Here is a 20,007-nt window from a genome sequence, read left to right as displayed (position 1 = left end):
CAAAATTTTGAGAATCTCATTTTATGAGTACTTTACTTAAGTAAAATAACCCAATGCACTCTTATTCTCTATTCCCCATTTTTAATTAAGTCTCATTTTACTAAACACAACCAACTTTGTCTTATAAACCTATATATTTGGCTCTCTACAGCTCTCAAGGAAAAAAATTTCCCTTGGTGGAGAAGGTATATAAAAATGATGCATACCAATTTTTCACTTAACATTTTACCATCCCTTAATCTTATTTCTGTTCTAATCATAGCTTTAAAACTCATGTTTACCAAGATGGCAGCCACCATGAAGAAGACGGCTGCAGAAGATGTCAATGTCACTTTTGAAGATCAACAAAGATAAAAAAAATTTGCACAGAATACAAATAGAATCACAGAGCTGAAGGAAGAAATAGAAGTAAAAAAAGAAACAACTCCAAAATTTAGAAGATGTCTGTGAGGACATCATGCTTGCAGATGACGACTGCTTAATGATACCTTATCAGATTGGCGATGTTTTCATTAATCATTCTCAAGAAGAAACACAAGAAATGTTAGAAGAAGCAAAGAAAAATTTGCAAGAAGAAACTGATGCCTTAGAATCCAGAATGGAATCAATTCAGTGGGTGTTAGCAGATTTGAAAGTTCAGTTCAGTTGCTCAGTCATGTCCGACTCTTTTTGCAACCCCATGAATCACAGCAAGCCAGGTCTCCCTGTCCATCACCAACTCCCAGAGTCTATCTAAACCCACGTCCATTGAGTCAGTGATGCCATCCAAACCATCTCATCTTCTGTCAGTTACATGCAAAATCTGGGAGTAACATAAACCTTGAAGCTGATGAAAGTTAAACATTTTATATAATTTTTTAGTTTGTTTAATAAACTTGTATTTTGTTTAAAATGATAATTTCCCTTCTTCAAATGAAATGGAAAGAAAAACTTTTTTAAAATTTTTCATTTATTTAATGGAAACTTGCCTATTTTCACGTCTTGCTTATTTATTTTATATTTTTAAAAGAAGACAGTATTCATCTATGTATTTTGCATAACAATTATATCAAGTGTAGGGGCTTTATGTCATGTTATTAAAATCAGTTAAGCAATCAAAAAAACAAAACACTCCTGTTTGTACTTACTACATTTTTCATAAGCCATTCTAAACATTTCTCTTGTCATTCCAGAAATCTTATAAATTTATCATTGGTCATATAGTCCTCTATTTCATTTTTATAGGTAGTCACCCATAAATTGGTATCACTCTATAACTAACTTGGTATTGTTTTTTTCTCTTTACTGAGAACATCCAACATTCATTAAACCATCTACCTACATGCTAGACACTGTGCTAAATTTCACTTTCAATAAAGAATATTCCCCATTCTTTCTGAATTATGTTGGTTTTAAAGATGCATGCGTGCTCAGCTGTGTCTAATTTTTTGTGACCCAACTATAGCCCATGAGGCTCATCTGTGCATGGGATTTTTTCCAGGCCAAAATACTGGAATGAGTTGCCTTGCCCTCCTCCAAGGATCCTCCTGACCTAGGGATCAAATGCAAATATCCTGCACTGGCAGGCAGTTTTTACCACTGAGCTACCTGGAAAGATACTACACCTGAAAAAGCACATACATATCTCTCTCTCTCACACACACACTCTAAAGGTACATTTCTCATCATTCCCAAGGTTATCTTCTAAGCTGAGCACTTCTTCTCAGGGCTCCTAACTCTTTCACTTCTCCCATCAGTTCTCACGCTCAAAACAGAATGTAAAAGAGCTGTTCCTCTCATTTTGTCAAACTTCTGAGGGATAAAGAACGGCAACAAAAATAGTAAAAAGCAGGCAGAAAATCAATAAAGACACAAGTGAACTCTATAACACGATCAATCAACTGTATTTAATTGACATCTATAAACTGTTTCATTCAACAACAGCAGAATTCACATTTCTCTCAAGCTCACATGGAACATTCATCAGAACAGATAACATTCTGGACCATAAAAAATTCCTTAACAAATTTGGAAAAGCAGAAATCATACAATGCATGCTCTCAGGCTACAATGGAATTAAATTAGAAATCATTAATAGATAGTTGGAAAAATCACAAAACACCTGGAAATTAAACAACATGCTTCTAAATAGCACGAGTCAAAGGAGAAATCTCATCAGAAATTTTAAAACATTAAATTTAAAACTGAATGAATATGAAAATACAACTCATCAAAATTTTTAGGATGCAGCCAAAGCAGCTTACAGAGAATTTATAGCACTGTCTGCATGTAGCAGAAAAGAAGACAATCTAAAATCAATCGTCTAATCTTCCAACCTAGGAAACTGGGGGGGCGAGGTGGGGGGCAGGGGAGAACAAAGCAAATAAAAACTAAGCATTAGAAAAGAAATAATAAAAACTAGAGCAAAAGGCAAAGAAGTTGTACAATAGTAAGTCAACAATGATGGAAGTGACTAAAACCAAATACTGGTTCTTTGAAAAGATCTATAAAAATTAATAAACATCCACCTAGGCTAACTAAGAAAAAAGGACACAATATCAGAAATAAAAAATGGACTATCATTACAGAAAACGACAACACAAAAAGGGTAATAACAGAATACCATGAGTATACTCACAAGATGTGAAACAGAGATGAAATGGACCCAATATTTGAAAGATAAAATATGCCAAAACTCACAAGAAACAGGCAATATAAACTGGCCTATATCTATAAAAGAAACTGCATCCATGTTTTAAAACCTGCCACAACATAAAGAACCAAACCCAGATAGGTTCACTGGCAAATTCTAACATTTAAGGAAGAAGCTATAACCAAGTCTCTACCATATCTTCCAAAAGATGAAAGGAGAGGAGATATTTCCTACCTCATTTTATGAGACAGTATTACCCTAACATCAAAATTAGACAAACACACTGCAAGAAAATTACAGACCACTCTCTCTCTCATCAACACAGATACAAAACCATCAACAAAGTAATAGCAAATCAAAAATTTTAAATGTATTTTAAAAAGTATGTACCACAAGCGAGATTTATCCCATGTACAGTTCAGTTCAGCTGCTCACTCATGAGCAATCCCATGAACTACAGCACTCCAGGCTTTCCTGTCCATCACCAACTCTCAGAGCTTCCTCAAACTCACGCCCATTGATTCAGTAATGCCATCCAACCATCTCATCCTCTGTCAGCCTTTGTCCTCCCGCCTTCAATATTTCCCAGCATCAAGGTCTTTTCCAATGAGTCAGTTCTTAGCATCAGGTAGCAAATATTGAAGCTTCAGCATCAGTCCTTCCAATGAAAATTCAGGACTGATTTCCTTTAGGATGGACTGGTTTGACATCCCTGCAGTTCAAGGGACTCTCAAGAGTCTTCTCCAACACCACAGGTCAAAAGCATCAATTCTTTGGCACTCAGGTTTCTTTATGGTCCAACTCTCACAACTACACATGACTACTGGAAAAACCATAGCTCTGACTAGAAGGACCTTTGTTGGCGAAGTAATGTCTCTGCTTTTTAATATGCTGTCTAAGTTAGCCATAGCTTTTCTTCCAAGGAGCAAATGTCTTTTAATTCCATGGCTGCAGCCACCGTTTAGATGGTTTCCCCATCTATTTGCTATGAAGTGATGGGACTGGATGCCATGATCTTAGTTTTCTGAATGTTGAGCTTTAAGCCAACTTTTTCACTCCTCTTTTACTTTCATCAAAAGGCTCTTTAGTTCTTCTTCACTTTCTGCCATAAGGGTGCTGTCATCTGCATATCTGAGGTTATTGATATCTATTATGGCAATCTTGATTCTAGTTCATGCTTCATCCAATCCAGCATTTCACATGATGTACTCTGCATGTAAATTAAGTAAGTAGGGTGACAATATACAGCCTTGATATACTCCCTTCTCAATTTGGAACCAGTCTGTTGTTCCATGTCCAGTGCTAACTATTGCTTCTTGACCCGCACACAGGTTTCTGAGGAGGCAGGCAAGGTGATCTGGTATTCCCATCTCTTTAAGAACTTTCCATAGTTTGTTGTGATCCACAAAGTCTAAGGCTTTGGTGTAGTCAATAAAACAGATGTTCCAGATGTTTCTCTGGAACTCTATTGCTTTTTCAATGATCCAGCCAATGTTGGCAATTTGATCTCTGGTTCTTCTGCCTTTTCTAAATCCATCTGAACATCTTGAACATTTCTTGAACATCTGGAAGTTCTCAGTTCACATACTGTTGAAGCCTCACTTGGAGAATTTTGAGCTCTGCTATCATGTGAAGAGTTCAGCTGTGCAGTAGTTTGAACATTCTTTGGCACTTCCCCTTTTCTAGATTAGAATAAAAACTGATCTTTTCCAGTCCTGTGGCCACTGCTGAGTTTTCCAAATTTGCTGGCATACTGAGTGCAGCACTTTCACAGCATCATCTTTTAGAATTTGAAATAGTTCATCTGGAATTCCATCAACACCACTACCTTTGTTTGTAGTGATGCTTCCTAAGGCCCACTTGACTTCACACTCCAGGATGTTTCGCTCAAGGTGAGTGATCACATCATTGTGGTTATCTGGGTCATTAATATCTTTTTTGTATGGTTCTTCTTTGTACTCGTCACCCTTTTTTTTTTAATATCTTCTGCTTCTGTTAGGTCCATACCATTTCTGTCCTTTATTATGCCCGTATTTGCCTGAAATGCTCCAGGTTCTCTATAATGTTCTTGAAGAGATCTCTAGTCTTTCCCATTCTATTGTTTTTCTCTATTTCTTTGCACTGATCAATAAGGCAGGCTTTCTTATCTCTTCTTGCTAGTCTTTGACTCTGCATTCAGATGGGTATATCTTTCCTTTTCTCCTTTGCCTTTAGCTTCTCTTTTCTCAGTATTTGTAAGGACTCCTCAGGCAACCATTTTGCCTCTTTGCATGTTTTTTTCTAGGGGATGCTTTTGATCACTGCCTCCTGAACAATGTCACAAAACTCTGTTCATAGTTCTTCAGGAACTCTATCAGAACTAATCCCGTGAATCTCTTTGTCACTTCCACCGTGTAATTGTAAGGGATTTGACTTAGGTCATACCTGAATGGTCTAGTGGTTTTCCCTACTTTCTTCAATTTAAGTTTGAATTTTTCAGTAAGGTGTTCATGCTCTGAGCCACATTCAGCTCCCAGTCTTGCTTTTGCGAACTGTATAGAATTTCTCCATCTTCAGCTGCAAAGAATATACTCAATCTGATTTCGGTACTGACCATCTGCTGATGTACATGTGTCGAGCCATCTCTTGTGTTGTTGGCAAAGGGTGTTTCTATGACCAGTGCATTCTCATGGCAAAACTCTGTTAGCCTTTGCCCTACTTTATTTTGTACTCCAAAGCCAAACTTGTCTATTACTCCAGGTATCTTTTGACTTCCTACTTTTGCATTTTAGTCCCCTATGATGAAAATGACTTTTTTTTTTTTTTTTTTTTGGTGTTAGTTCTAGAAGGTCTTTTAGGTCATCATAGAACTGTTCAACTTCAGCTTCTTCAGCATCAGTGACTGGGGCATAGACTTGGATTACTGTGATACTGAATGGTTTGTCTTGGAAATGAACACCATGAACTGTAGCCTTCCAGGCTCCTCTGTCCATGGGATTCTCCAGACAAGAATACTGGATTGGGTTGCCATTTTCTTCTCCAAGGAATCTTCCTGACCTAGGAATCGAACCCTGGTCTCCTGCATTGCAGGCAGAGTCTTTACCGTCTGAGCCACCAATAACGTCCTTTATCCCAGGTACACATGTCTAGTTAAAATTTGAAAATCAAATAATGGAACCCATCACAACAAGAGGCAAAGAAGTAAAGCCACACAGTCATATCAATAAATTCAGGAAAAACATTTTATAAAATCCAACACACATTCATAATTTTTAAAAGAACTTTCACTAAACTAAAATAGACGGGAACTTCCTGAACTTACACCTAACACATACATAATGGGAAGAATTAGCCCTCTTAAGAACAAAGCAAAGATATCTTTTACCATTCCTTTTGAACACTGTACTAGAAATTCAAGCTAAAGCAATAAGAAAAGGAAATAAAAGGTATACAGACCGGGAAGGAAGAAATCAAACTTTCTTTGTATGCAGATCACATGACTGTCTATATAGAAAACCTGAAAAAACTAAAAAGCCATTTTTCATATATAAAATGAACAAATGAAATTTGAAATTAATACACCATTTACATTGTTCAGTCACTATGTCATGTCTGACTCTTTGTGACCCCAAGGACTGAAGCACACCAGACTCCTCTGTCCTCCACTATCTACCAGAGTTTGCTCAAATTCATGTCTATTGATTTGGTGATGTTGTCTATCCATCTAACCATTTACATCAGCACCAGGAAAAAGAGATTTGAATATAAATCCAAAACAATATGGACAAGATCTAGACAAGGAAAACTCCAAAATTTCAATGAAAAATCTAAGAACTAAATATGTGTTCAGTTGCATCTTGATTCTTTGTGATCCCATGGACTATAGCCCACCAGGCTCCTCTGTCCATGAAATTTTTCAGACAAGAATATTGGAGCAGGTTACCATTATCTACTCCAGGGGAATCTTCCCAACCCAGGGATGGAACCTGTGTCCTTGGAATCTCCTGCACTGGCAAGTGGATTCTTTACCACTGTGCCACCTGAGAAGCCCAAGAACTAAATAAGCAGATAGCTATTCCTGGTTCAGATAGGAAGACTCAAAATTGTCAAGATGTCAGTCCCATCTTGGTCCGTAGATTCAACACATTCCTTGTTGACTGCATAACAAGTTAATTTCTATATATCGAAAACTGGTGCTAAAGTTGATTTGGAGGGCAAAAGATCTAGAATAGGCAAAACAATATTCAAAAACAAGAACAAAATTAGAAGACTGATAATATCTGAATTTAAGATTTGCTTTAATATGTCTATAGTAATCAAGACTATGATAGTGACAAAAAAAATAGACAACTAGATTAATAAAATAATACAGAGAGCCCAGAAGTCAACCCACCCAAATATAGTCAATTGATCTTTGACAACTGAACAAAGTGATATAATGGAGAAAACATCATCTTTTCAATATATGATGTTAAAATTGGATATCCATGTGGGAAGAAAAAGAATTTAAACCCTTCAAAAAATTAACTCAACATGGATCAAAGAACTAAATATAAACTCAAAAGTAAAACTCTTAAAATAACATATGGAAAAATCCAGATGACCTTGGGTATGGTGATGATTTTTTAGGCATATGGTGATGACTTTTTAGATACAGCACCAAAGGCACGAACTATGAGGAGAAAATGATCGTTGAACTGGACTTACTAGAATTAAAACTTCTGCTCAGCAAAGGACTGTCAAGAAAATGAAAAGACAAGTCACAGACAAGGAAATAATATTTCTCTAGACATTTTTGTTTAATATTTTCCATATGTTTATAATCTTTCTAATATCTTAAGCATCCAAAATATATAAAGAAGTGTTAAAACTCAATAAGAAAACAAATAACCTGCTTAAAATATGGGTATAAGACTCGAACACCTCACAAAGGAAACTACACAGCTGGCATATAAGCATACGAAAAGATACTTAACATCCTATGTCATTAGGGAACTGCAAATAAAAAACAGTACGATACTTCTACACTCAGAATGGTGAAAAGCCAAAAGACTGACAAAACCAAATGCTGACAAGTAAATGGAACAACAGAAATTCACTGCTGGCAGGAAAGCAAAATGGTATAGCAACTTTGGATGACAGTCTGGCAGTTTCTTACAAACTGCATATATTCTTACCATATGTTCCAGCAATCATGCTCCAAAGTATATATCCAAAGGAAGTAAAAACTCATCTTCACACATAAACCTACATAAAGATGTTTAGTAGTTTTATTCAAAATTGTGAAAACATGGAAGGAACCATGATGTTCTTCAGGAGATGAATGGTAAATAAACTGTGGTACATGCAGACAATGGAATATTACTCAGTACTAAAAGGAACGAGTCACCAAGTCAGGAAAAGACATAGGAAAAGTCATATGCATATTAGTAACTGAAAGCAGTCAATCTGAAACTGCCACATACGTCATGATTTCAACTACACTGCAGTCTTGACAAGGCAAAACTATGAGACGTTAAAAATACCAGTGGTTGCCAGGGATTACAGGGCAGAAGAGATAATAGGTGGAGCACAAAAGGTTTTTACAGCAGTAAAACTTTTTGTATGATACTATAATGATGGACACATATAATGATATAGTTATAAAAAGCCATAGTTTATACAACACCAAAAGTGAACACTAATGTTCACTCTGGGTGATAAGGACATGTCAGTGTAAGTTCATCAATTAAACTCACGTATGTATCGCTATGGTACAAGATGATGATAGTGGAAGAGACTGTATGTACTTGGGGACAAGGAATATATGGGATAGTCTCTGTATATTCCATTCAATTTTGCTGTGATTCTAAAATTTCTCTTAAAAATAAAGTCTTTTTTTTTAGAAATAGTAAATAGCTTATTAGCCAATTAAAGTTTTCCACAGAGTTAATTTATATCCTTGGTCAATTTTCTGATCTCACATGGATTTAAGCACATGTGTACACACACAGATACAGAGGCATAATGCCCCATCTACTTAAATACGCAGTGCCCCTATCTGTTTACCATGCACTGTGCCAAAGATGATGACAGGAAGAAAAATAAAATTCAGAATATAATGACCTGCCTGTATCTTGCCTAAATAACACCCGGTTTTATAAATTCTCATTAACTGATTCAAGAACAAGGGTTAAAAAGCAGTATCTATCGCACAGCTTATTTCCAATTATAGGCAGTATCACCTGTGGAGTACAAAGTTCTAGTCTTTAATCAGAGGAATTCACTCTCCAGGCAGACTTACAATCTAATTAATTCAGGACCCTATTTTATCACTCCTAAAATTTTATCTGAGCTGTCTCAGAGAATCTCTTAGCAGTGAATGTGTATATACATACACATGTGGTAGATGGTAGTGGGTGACACATGATTTGCAAAGCAAAACAATGATTCAAATAGTGTTTCTGAAACTGTGGACTTCTCCAGTGATCCAGAGTTTAAGAATCCACCCTGCAATGCAGGGGACAAGGATTCAATCCCTGGCTAGCAAACTAGGATCCCACATGCTGTAGGGCAACTGAGCCCTCACACACTAGAGAGCCCATGCGTTTTTCGCAATGAAGATCCTGAATGTTGCAGGTGGGATCTGAAGTACTACTCTGTACCAACATAGAAATGTTATACTCATTTACTCTTTTAACTAGAATTATGATTGTTACCTATGTTCATGATAGCAAATTAAAGATATTAAGAGAAAAAAAATTTCCAATACATAAATGTATACATCATACTATGAAGAATTTAAGTAGATTTCAATCAAGAAAACAAAGTACCAATCTCTTTTCTAAGTAAAAGTAGACTACAAATGAGAAAATTTTTCTAGTTATTTCAGTGAATAAAAAGAATACCAAAATAGAATTCAAACCTCCAAGTTACACAGCAATACCTACTACAAGATGATGCCAATAGGAAAAAGGCACTATTATGACACAGGATATGGAGGAGTAATAAACTTTAGAAAACATTAATCCTCAAAATCTCAAATATTAAAGAGACAAGACAACTTACACCAAAATTGGATTACGTGCTAAATGGGACAGTTCACTGGTAACAGCAAGCTGACTCGTTCATTAGTCCTCTTTTTCTCTTCAAATATTCTAAAAAAGTATCCCCTTCTTTTACCATCTCCAGGTAACAAAGCCTTAAAATCAAAAGGAATTATAGCAGAGGGCTTCAAGAATTTGGGCCCTGGATCCAGATCATCTGGGCCTTAAGCTTTCTAACTCTGTAACTCACCATGCCTCAGTATTCTCACCTCTCAAACAGAAATAATGCAACCCCCTCCCCCCCCAAAAAAAAAGCTTCATTTGGTTGCTGAGAGAAATAATTGGAAGAATGCCTGTAACTTTAAAAAATATTAAGACTGAGCTACAGAAAGAAGTATATAAAAACATAAAGCTCTGCAGGCCCAAGTACCTGTTCTTTTTGCTCACTGTTACACTCTTAATGGGGCTTCCCAGGTGGCACTGGCGGTAAAGAACACGCCTGTCAATGCAGGAGATGTGGGTTTGATCCCTGAGTTGGGAAGATCCCCTAGAGGAGGGCATGGCAACCAACTCCAGTATTCTTGCCTGGAGAATCCCATGGACAGAGAGGAGCCTGGAGGGGCTATAGTCCACAAGGTCGCACAGAGTCAGATATGACTGAAGCAAATTAGCACACATGAAAGCATACTCTTAATGCCTGAAACCTAGTAAAAATTTGTTCAATTAAAGTATGTGACCATGCATGTATATTATGTAAATACATTTTTAAAAGCAGTAGTTGCAAAACTGAACATGAGAATTCTCAGATAGTTAACAAACCAAAAGCAGCAGCATTTTCTTTAAAAGCAAACACAAAAATAGTTGACAGTAGTATTCTCAGTAACTGACTTATTTAGCAGTGACATTAAGATGTTGGGCAGATGAAGGTGAGAAGACAAGCAAGGGGGTTAAAGGATAAGATGGAGGAACAGCGCATATGAGAAATGGAAGAAAGTTGTTTGAAAAAGCCCCCTACAAGTGATCTTATACACACATACAACTCTACCACACAGAAAAATGTCCTGGCACTAAGGGAAAAGGACAAGCCAAATTAAGACCCCTGTCATATCCAAAGAGCTTCAAATTTTTTTCTGTTTTGACCAAACTCTTCCAAAACTTTACATGTTGCCCTTGGAAAATGCAGTTCCATGATAAACATCCTCAAACTATTTCCCAAATTCTTCCTTCTTATCTTCTTCACATCTAGTCACATTTTCCCTTTACTTTTTATATTTCCATTACTTTATGTTCTTATAACTCTAAAACCAAGAGATAACAGCAAGAAACTTAAAACTCTCCTACGATCGCAACTTTCACTGCTCCTCTCCATTACTTTACTCCTAATTCCAAACTGCTTGTTATTTCTCACAAAACCAATTCTCTTCTGCTTCTGTGCATGTGCAAATACTACCTCATGCCCAATAAAACCCTACTCCTCCTGAAGCAAATTTGAAAGCTCTAAACTTCTTGAAATCTAGGCAGGGTTAAGAATCACACTTATAATAAGCTTTCATACCACGCTGTACGTACCACTGAGAGTACCTTTTGCTGCGTACTGTGTGTGTGTGTCTGTGTGTGATCATGTATTATTTTGTAAGTAATAGTTCCACAAATTTCTTTCAGCTCTTTACTTCTGTCACTCCACTCTGTTACTTTTTCTTTTTTATTAATCTATTTTTAATTGAAGGATAACTGCTTTATAGAATTTTGTTTTCTGTCAAACCTCAACATGAATCAGCCATAGGTATACATATATCCCCTCCCTCGTGAACCTCCCCCCCATCTCCCTACCCATCCCACCCCTCTAAGTTGATACAGAGCCCCTGACTGAGTTTCCTAGGGCAGTTTTAAGTTCACAACAATTCACCACGCAATTTAAGTAATTCATTTGCATTTCTAGCTCTGTAGGAGATTTTATGATCTTCTAGAGAGAAATGTACCCACTCCAGTGTTCTTGCCTGGAGCATCCCAGGGATGGGGGAGCCTGGTGGGCTGCCTGCCATCTATGAGGTCGCACAGTCGGACACGACTGAAGCGACTTAGCAGCAGCAGCACCAGCAGGGAGAAATGTCTTCTCGTCTTGTTCCTAAGGAAATGTCTAGTACCTGGCACCCAGAAAGGTGGCTTATTAGCAAGTGTAAAACATTAATAAAGTGGTAAGTGAAAGTGTTAAGTCGCTCAATTGTGCCCCAACTCTTTGCAACTCCATGGTCTGCCCATGGAATTTTCTAGGCAAAAACACTAGAGTGGATTGTCATTCCCTTCTCCAGAAGATCTCCCCAACCCAGGGATCAAACTGCATCTCTTGCATCTCCTTCAATGGCAAGTGGATTCTTTACCACTGAGCTACCAGGGAAGCTCACTAAAGTTGTAAGTAAATTGCTAGTTCATTTATAAGTTTGTTTGAAATATTTATTTATTTGGCTTTAGTTGCACCATGTGAGATCTTAAAAAAAAAAAAAAAATTGTAGTAGGTGAACTCTTAGTGCCAGCAGGTGGGATCTAGTTCCCTAACCAAGGATCAAACCCAGAGCCCTTGCACTGGCAGTGTGGAGTCTTAGCCACTGGACCACAAGGGAAGTTTTTAAAGCTATTGTGCATGGGATCTTTTTCTCACTATAATTTCTAACCAGTTACATAGCTGTCATAAAAACTGCCTTTTAGTTTGACTGAGATTTCTCATTTCTGTAAATCTGTACAGCACCAAAACTACAAAAGGAAGTCAGAGTACAGTAAGCTTCACCCCTGGTTCCTCTCTAGAGAAGGTTGAGGCCTCCTGAGTTAAGTTTCAAGAGTTCAACAGGCAGATGTACTATGTGAAAAATGTAGAAAAATAAAAAAGCATCAATTTAACAGATCCAAACTAGAGTTTTGATAAGCAATCAGAACCCAAAGTCAGATGCAAAATGACAAATCTAACAAACAGGAGTAAAATTACAAACACAAAATGGAACTAAGAGAAAAGAATCTTACATAAAGTATTACATCAAGACCAGAGCAGACTGGAAACAAATAACAAAACTTCAAAGACCGCATGAATATAATACATGGATTTGTGGCACAGTCAAGACATTTGCTCATCTTTATTATTAATCTAACTTAAAAAAAATTTTAAGAAAGCATTACAAATATGTATCCATTATCATTTTAAGAAAAAATTAAAATTAAATAAATTTAAATATATAGCCCTCTAAGTGAAGTGAGTGAGTGAAGTCGCTCAGTCGTGTCCGACTCTTTGCGACCCCGTGGACTGTAGCCCACCAGGCTCCTCCGTACATGGGATTCTCCAGGCAAGAATATTGGAAAGGGTTGCCATTTCCTTCTCTTTTAGCCCTCTAAAATTATCTTTAAAAATATTAAATTATACAACTAACCAACTACAAATATGTTATTGATTGGCCTGCTCTAAATTTAAATAGGATTAAAAATGCCATCAACCTTTAAGACAGCTAATAAGTAAAAATGAACACCAAGGAGATTAACTTCCTTACACTGAATCATCCTGTACTAAGTATACAAGAGAGAATACAATTGCAAATACTTAACTGACATACCTGTCTGCCAAAATTTCCACAATATTCTTCTATTTACAATTCACTGTTTCTTTTATCAGCTTGTACAATATTAATTTGCAAAACAAACTTTCTAACAGTAATTCTAATTTTCAAAATAAAAGCAACATATTAAACTTTTCTCACTGCACAATGCATACTTCTGTTCTCTGGTTTAGGGATGAATGTGTAGTCTCCAGGAGACATTCTGGAATAGTTTTCTACATGCTTAGTTTCACAGGTGAATAATCCCACAAACTTAAAAAGACAAGACCATATTCTTCTGGAGCCCTCCATTCCATATCCCCAGTGGTATTTAAATGCCCCCAATGGTATTTGATCTACAAAATGCAAGGCAATGTTAGAAAATGCTGGTATCAAAAAATGTTTAAATTATGGTGCTTGCTATGGTCAAGTAGGGTTTATCCCATGGATGCAAGGATCCTTCAATATACACAAATCAATCAATGTGACACTCTGTTTTAACAAAAGGAAAGATAAAAACCATATGATATTCTCAATAGATGCAGAGAAAGCCTTTGACAAAATTCAGTACCCATTTATGATTAAAAAAAAAATAAAAATTCAAAAAATGGGCAGAGAAGGAATCTACCTCAACAAAATAAAGGCCATACATGATAAACACAGAGTAAACATTATTCTCAATGGAAAAACTGAAAGCATTACCTCTAAAATCAGGAACAAGACAAAGGTGCCCACTCTCACCACTATCATTTTTTGGAAGTCCTACCTATGGCAATCAGAGAAGAAAAGGAAATAAAGGGAATCCAGATTAGAAAAGAAGTAAAACTCTCACTGTTTGCAGACAACAATGATACATGGAGCCCTAAAGATACTATAAGAAATTTACTAGAGCTAATCAGTGAATTTACCAACATTGCAGGATAAAAAATCATTAAACAGAAATCACTTGCATTTCTATACACTAACAATGAAAAATCAGAAAGAGAAATTAAGGAATCAATCCCATTCACCACTGAAACAAGAATAAAGTATCTAGGAATAAACCTACCTAAGGAGACAAAAGAGCTGTATACAGAAAAATATAAGACACTGACAAAAGAAATCAAAGATGACATAAACAGATGGAGAGATACTCCATGTTTCTGAGGTAGAAGAATCAATATTGTGAAAATGACTAAACTACCAAATGCAATCTACAGATTCAATGCGATCCCTATCCAATTACCAATGGCAGTTTTCACTGAACTAGAACAAAAAAATCTCACAATTCATATGGAAGCAAAAAGGACCCAGAATAATCAAAGCAATCTTGAGAAAGAAGAATGGAGCTGGAGGAAACTTCAGACTATACTACAAAGCTACAGTCATCAAGACAGTATGGTACTGGCACAAAAACAGAAATATAGGCCAATGGAACAACAAAGAAAGCCCAGAGATAAGCCCAAGAAACACCTATGGACACCTTATTTTTGACAAAGGAGGCAAGAATATACAATGGGGCAAAGATAGTCTCCTCAGTAAGTGCGCTGGGAAAACTGGACAGCTACATGTAGAATAAAATTAGAACACTTCCTAACACCATATACAAAGAAAAGCTCAAAATGGATTAAAGACATAAATGTAAAACCAGAAACTACAAAACTCTTAAGAGGAAAACATAGGCAGAACACTCTGTAACATAAACCACAGCAAGATCCTCTATGATTCACCTCCTAGAATAATGGAAATAAAAACAAAAGTAAACAAGTGGGACCTAATTAAACATAAAAGCTTTTGCACAGCAAAAGAAACTGTAAGCAAGGTGAAAATACAACCCTTAGAATGGGAGAAAATAATAGCAATTGAAACAACTGACAATTAATTTAAAAAATATACAAGAAGCTCACACAACTTAATATGAGAAAAACAAAACACCTACCCAACAACTGGGCAAAAGACCTAAACAGACGTTTCTCCAAAGAAGACATAGAAATGGCTTATAAACACATGAAAAGATGCTCAACATCATTCATTATTAGAGAAATGCAAGTCAAAACTACAGTGAGTCAGTCTCACACCAGTTAGAATGGCCACCATCAAAAAATTTACAAACAGTAAGTGCTGAAGAGGGTGTGGAGAAAAGGGAACCCTCTTGCACGGTTGGTGGAAATGTAAATTGATACACCCTTTATGGAAGACAGTACAGAGATTTCTTTTAAAACTAGGAATAAAACCACCATGCTGCTGCTGCTGCTAAGTCACTTCAGTCATGTCCGACTCTGTGCGACCCCATAGATGGCAGCCCACCAGGCTCCCCCGTCCCTGGGATTCTCCAGGCAAGAACACTGGAGTGGGTTGCCAATTCCTTCTCCAATGCATGAAAGTGAAAAGTGAAAGTGAAGTCGCTCAGTCATGTCCGACTCTTTGCGACCCCATGGAGCCACCAGGCTCCTCCATCCATAGGATTTTCCAGGCAAGAGTACTGGAGTAGGGTGCCACTGCCTTCTCCAAAACCATCATATGACCCAGTAATTGCACTACTAGCCATATGCCCTGAGGAAACCAAAATTGAAAATGACACCTGTACTCCAATGTTCACTGCAGTACTATTTACAATAGCTAGGATATGGAAGCAACCTAGATGTCCATTGACAGATGAACAGATAAAAAAGCTGTGGTATATATCCACAATGGACTATTACTCAGACATAACAAGGAATGCATTTGAGCCATTTCTAATGAGATGGATGAACCTAGAGCCTATTACACAGAACAAAGTAAGTCAGGAAGAGAAAAACAAATACCTAAACTAACACATAAATATGGAATCTAGAAAGATGGTACTGATGACCTATTTGCAGGGCAGCAATGGAGACACAGAGAATAGACTCATGGACATGGATGGGGGAAAGGAGAGGGTGGGCTGTATGAACAAAGTTAACATGGAAACACATTGCCATATGTAAAACAGATAGCCAAAGTGAGGTTGCTGTATGACTCAGGGAACTCAAACCTGGGCTCTATAACAACCTAGAGGGGTAGGGTGGGGAGGGACGAGGGAGGTAAGATCAAGAGGCAGGGGACACAGGTATACCTATGGCTGATTCATGTTGATGTTTGGCAGAAACGAACACAATACTGTAAAGCAATTATTCTACAATTAAAAATAAGTTTAATTATTGAAAACTTATGCTGCTTGCTCTTAAGAAACTCAAAATTCAGTAAGACAGAAAAAACACACAGAATCCATGATAGATTCTTAGTTGTTGAGGGAGGAATATGCGCCTATTCAGTTTGATAAAAGCAGTGAAAAAACAGATTCTATGGGTTCAAGAACAGGAAGAAATGGGTTCTTAATAAATCCTTATGACTAAACAAACTTTAAAGAATGAGGTCCAGTTTTTCAAAAGATGACACAGTGATGGCCAACAGGCACATCTGCTAATTACTGGAGAAATGCAAATCAAAGCCCCAATGCAGTATCACCTTATACCTGTCAGAATGGCTATCATCAAAAAGTTTATAAATAATAAATGTTAAAGAGGATGTAGAGAGAAGGGAGTCCATTCAGTGCTGATTGGAATGTAATTAATAACAGCACTATGGAAACATTAAGTTGTTGCTGCTTAGTTGCTAAGTCATGTCCTACTCTTTTGCGACCCATGGACCGGAGCCCACCTTAAGTTTTCCTCGGTCTAAGGGATTTGCCACGCAAGAATACTGGAGTGGGTTGCCACTTTTCCCTCCAGGGGATCTTCCTGACCCAGGAATTGAACTCGGGTCTCCTGCATTGGCAGGTGGATTCTTTACCACTGAGCCACCAGAAAGCCCATGGAAACAGCATGGAGGGTCCTTTAAGAAACTAAAAATAGAACTACCATATGATCCAACAATTCTACTCCTGGGCATATACCGAAAAAAAAAAAAAAGTAAACTTTAACTTGAAAAGATACATGTACCCCAGTGGTCACAGCAGCACTATTTACAATACCCAAGACATGGAAGCAACCCAAGTGCCTATCAACAGACACTGGGTTAAGAAGATACAATAGCCTGTTACTCAGTCACATAAAAAGAACAAACTACTGTCATCTGTAGCAATGAGAATGGACCTAGAGAATACTATGCTTAGTGAATTTAGTCAGAAAAAGAAACATATTATATGTAACTTATATGTGGAATTACAAAACTAATACAGATGAATGTATATACAAAACAAACCCACAAACATAGAAAACTTGTGGTTACCACAGGGGACACAGAAGGAGAGAGAGTCAAATTAGGGGTGCAGGATTAAGGGACACAAACTACTATATATATACAAAATAGATAAGCAACAAGAATATACTGGTATAGCACAGTGAATTATATCTATCATCTTATAATAACCTATAATGGCATATAATCTGCACAAATGCTGAATTACTATGCTGTACATCTGAAACTACCACAATATTTAATACTTCAAGTTAAAAAAAATACAGGTCCAAACCAGATAAAAGATATGAAATTTTATGGATTCACTGCTTTGTGCATAGATTTAGGAAAAGTTCTTTTACATCTAGAAAATTTGAACATTATTTATTTGAATAATAATTAAAGTATCTAATTGTGTCTTGCTACTTTAAATCCAGAGAGCTATTGTGAGTTCTCCTCAAATCTACTGTTCCACGAACAACTAATATTTTATCTTAAATTCTGAAAAATTCTTTAAATCTTGAAGACTAGTATAATTAGAAAAACCTGAACTATAATAGCTTACCACCCCCAAAACAAGGCAATCATCTAACAGTACATAATGATATAAATAAAAATTGAATGAAAAAGTAAATGTGGGAGAAGGGAAAGCTTTTCCTCACAGTAGAATAAATGTATAAGAAATGATAAAAGAAGAAAAATCACCATTTAATAAACATCATAACTGCTTTTTCAGGCAGGAATCATTAATGGATACCAAAACTGGTAGGCAAAAGTATAACGAAAAGTATTGGCTCGAAGCATCTCCTTTGTACAAGATATTAACTAATGACAAAGAGGAAAACAGTGACACTACAATGGAGAAACCTGGCAAGCCTTCCTTAACCAGGGAATCATAGTTAACACTGCTAATAATGGGTCAAAATTATTTAACAACATAAAAACAGGAGCCTCCTGATAGGAGGAACAAAAAAGGATACAATTTCAGTTCCATTGTATTCTTGCCAAAAAAGAAAAACTTGAGTTTAATCATAATCATATGAACCGAAACTGAAGGACATTCTAGAAAATAAAAACCCGGTATTTGTCAAAAGCGTCAAAGTCATGAAAGACTGAAGGCTGAGAAACTGCCACAGTCAAGAAAAGGCATAACAACTAAATGCAATGCGTGATCTTGGATTAGATCCTAGATCAGAAAACGGATGTTAGTGAGACAACTGATGAGATATGAATAAGGTCTGCATACTAGTTCATAATATGGATTAGTTTATTTTTTCATTTTGATAATTGTGCTGTGATAATTAAGATACTGGCATTTGGGGAAGCTAGGTGAACGATGCAGAGAATAAATCTCTATATTAATTTTGGGACTTAACTGATATTATTTCAGGAGGTAAAGAGAAAAATCCAAAATAACCCCCAAACTGTACACTAAATACACCTCATTATAAGATCCTAGAACATGAAGAAAGAAACAGTTGATTTTATAAACTGATTGTTCGACTTTCCCCCAAAGGTTGAAAACATTGCTTCGTTCTTGCTGCTATTTTGTCACTAAATCATGCCCAACGCTTTTCTAACCCCACGCACTGTAGTCTGCCAGGCTCCTCTGTCCATGGAATTTCCTAGGCAAGAATACTGGAGTTCCATGGGACTGTTCAGTTCAGTTAGTTGCTCAGTGGTGTCTGACTCTTTGCAACACCATGAACGGGAGCACGCCAGGCCTCCCTGTCCATCAGCAATTCCCGGAGTTTTCTCAAACTTATGCCCATTGAGTAGGTGATGCCATCCAACCATGTCATCCTCTGTCTTCACCTTCTTCTTCCGCCTTCAATCTTTCCCAGAATCATGGTCTTTTCAAATGGGTCAGTTCTTCACATCAGGTGGCAAAGTATTGGAGTTTCAGCATGAGTCCTTCCAATGAACATCCAGGACTGATTCCCTTCAGGATGGACTGGTTGGATCTCCTCGCAGTCCAAGGGACTCTCAAGAGTCTTCTCCAACACCACAGTTCAAAAGCATCAATTCTTCGGCACTCAGCTTTCTGCACAGTCCAACTGTCACATCCATACATGACCACTGGAAAAACCACAGCTTTGACTAGACGGACCTTTGTAGGCAAAGTAATGTCTCTGCTTTTTTAATATGCTGTCTAGGTTGGTCATAACTTTTCCTCCAAGGAGTAAGCATCTTTTAATTTTATGGCTGCAATCACCATCTGCAGTGATTTTGGAGCCCAAAAAAATAAAAGTCTGCACTGTTTCCACTGTTTACCCATCTATTTCCCATGAAGTGATGGGACCAGATGCCATAATCTTCGTTTTCTGAATGTTGAGTTTTAAGCCAACTTTTTCACTCTCCTCTTTCACTTTCATCAAGAGGCTTTTGAGTTCCTCTTCACTTTCTGCCATAAGGGTGGTATCATCTGCATATCTGAGGTTATTGATATTTCTCCCGGCAATCTTGATTCCCACTAGTGCTTCTTCCAGCCCAGTGTTTCTCATGATGTACTCTGCATAGAAGTTAAATAAGCAGGATGACAATATACAGCCTTGACACACTCCTTTTTCTCTGTGGAACCAGTCTGTTGTTCCATGTCCAGCTCTCACTGTTGCTTCCT

General features: G+C 37.0%; 1 protein-coding gene and 1 pseudogene across 4 annotated transcripts in view; one reads left to right on the top strand and one right to left on the bottom strand.

Moving 5' to 3' along the window:
• Nucleotides 1-20,007, bottom strand: part of STAG1 (STAG1 cohesin complex component) — a 507,868-nt gene that overhangs the window by 379,114 nt on the left and 108,747 nt on the right. The window lies entirely within an intron of this gene.
• LOC129644531 (prefoldin subunit 4-like) lies at nt 286-7,362 on the top strand (annotated as a pseudogene).

This window comes from Bubalus kerabau, chromosome 2 (assembly GCF_029407905.1).
Source record: "Bubalus kerabau isolate K-KA32 ecotype Philippines breed swamp buffalo chromosome 2, PCC_UOA_SB_1v2, whole genome shotgun sequence".
Taxonomy (NCBI): domain Eukaryota; kingdom Metazoa; phylum Chordata; class Mammalia; order Artiodactyla; family Bovidae; genus Bubalus; species Bubalus kerabau.
The sequence above is the reverse complement of the archived record's forward strand: the minus strand, read 5'-3'. Positions and strand labels throughout refer to the sequence as shown.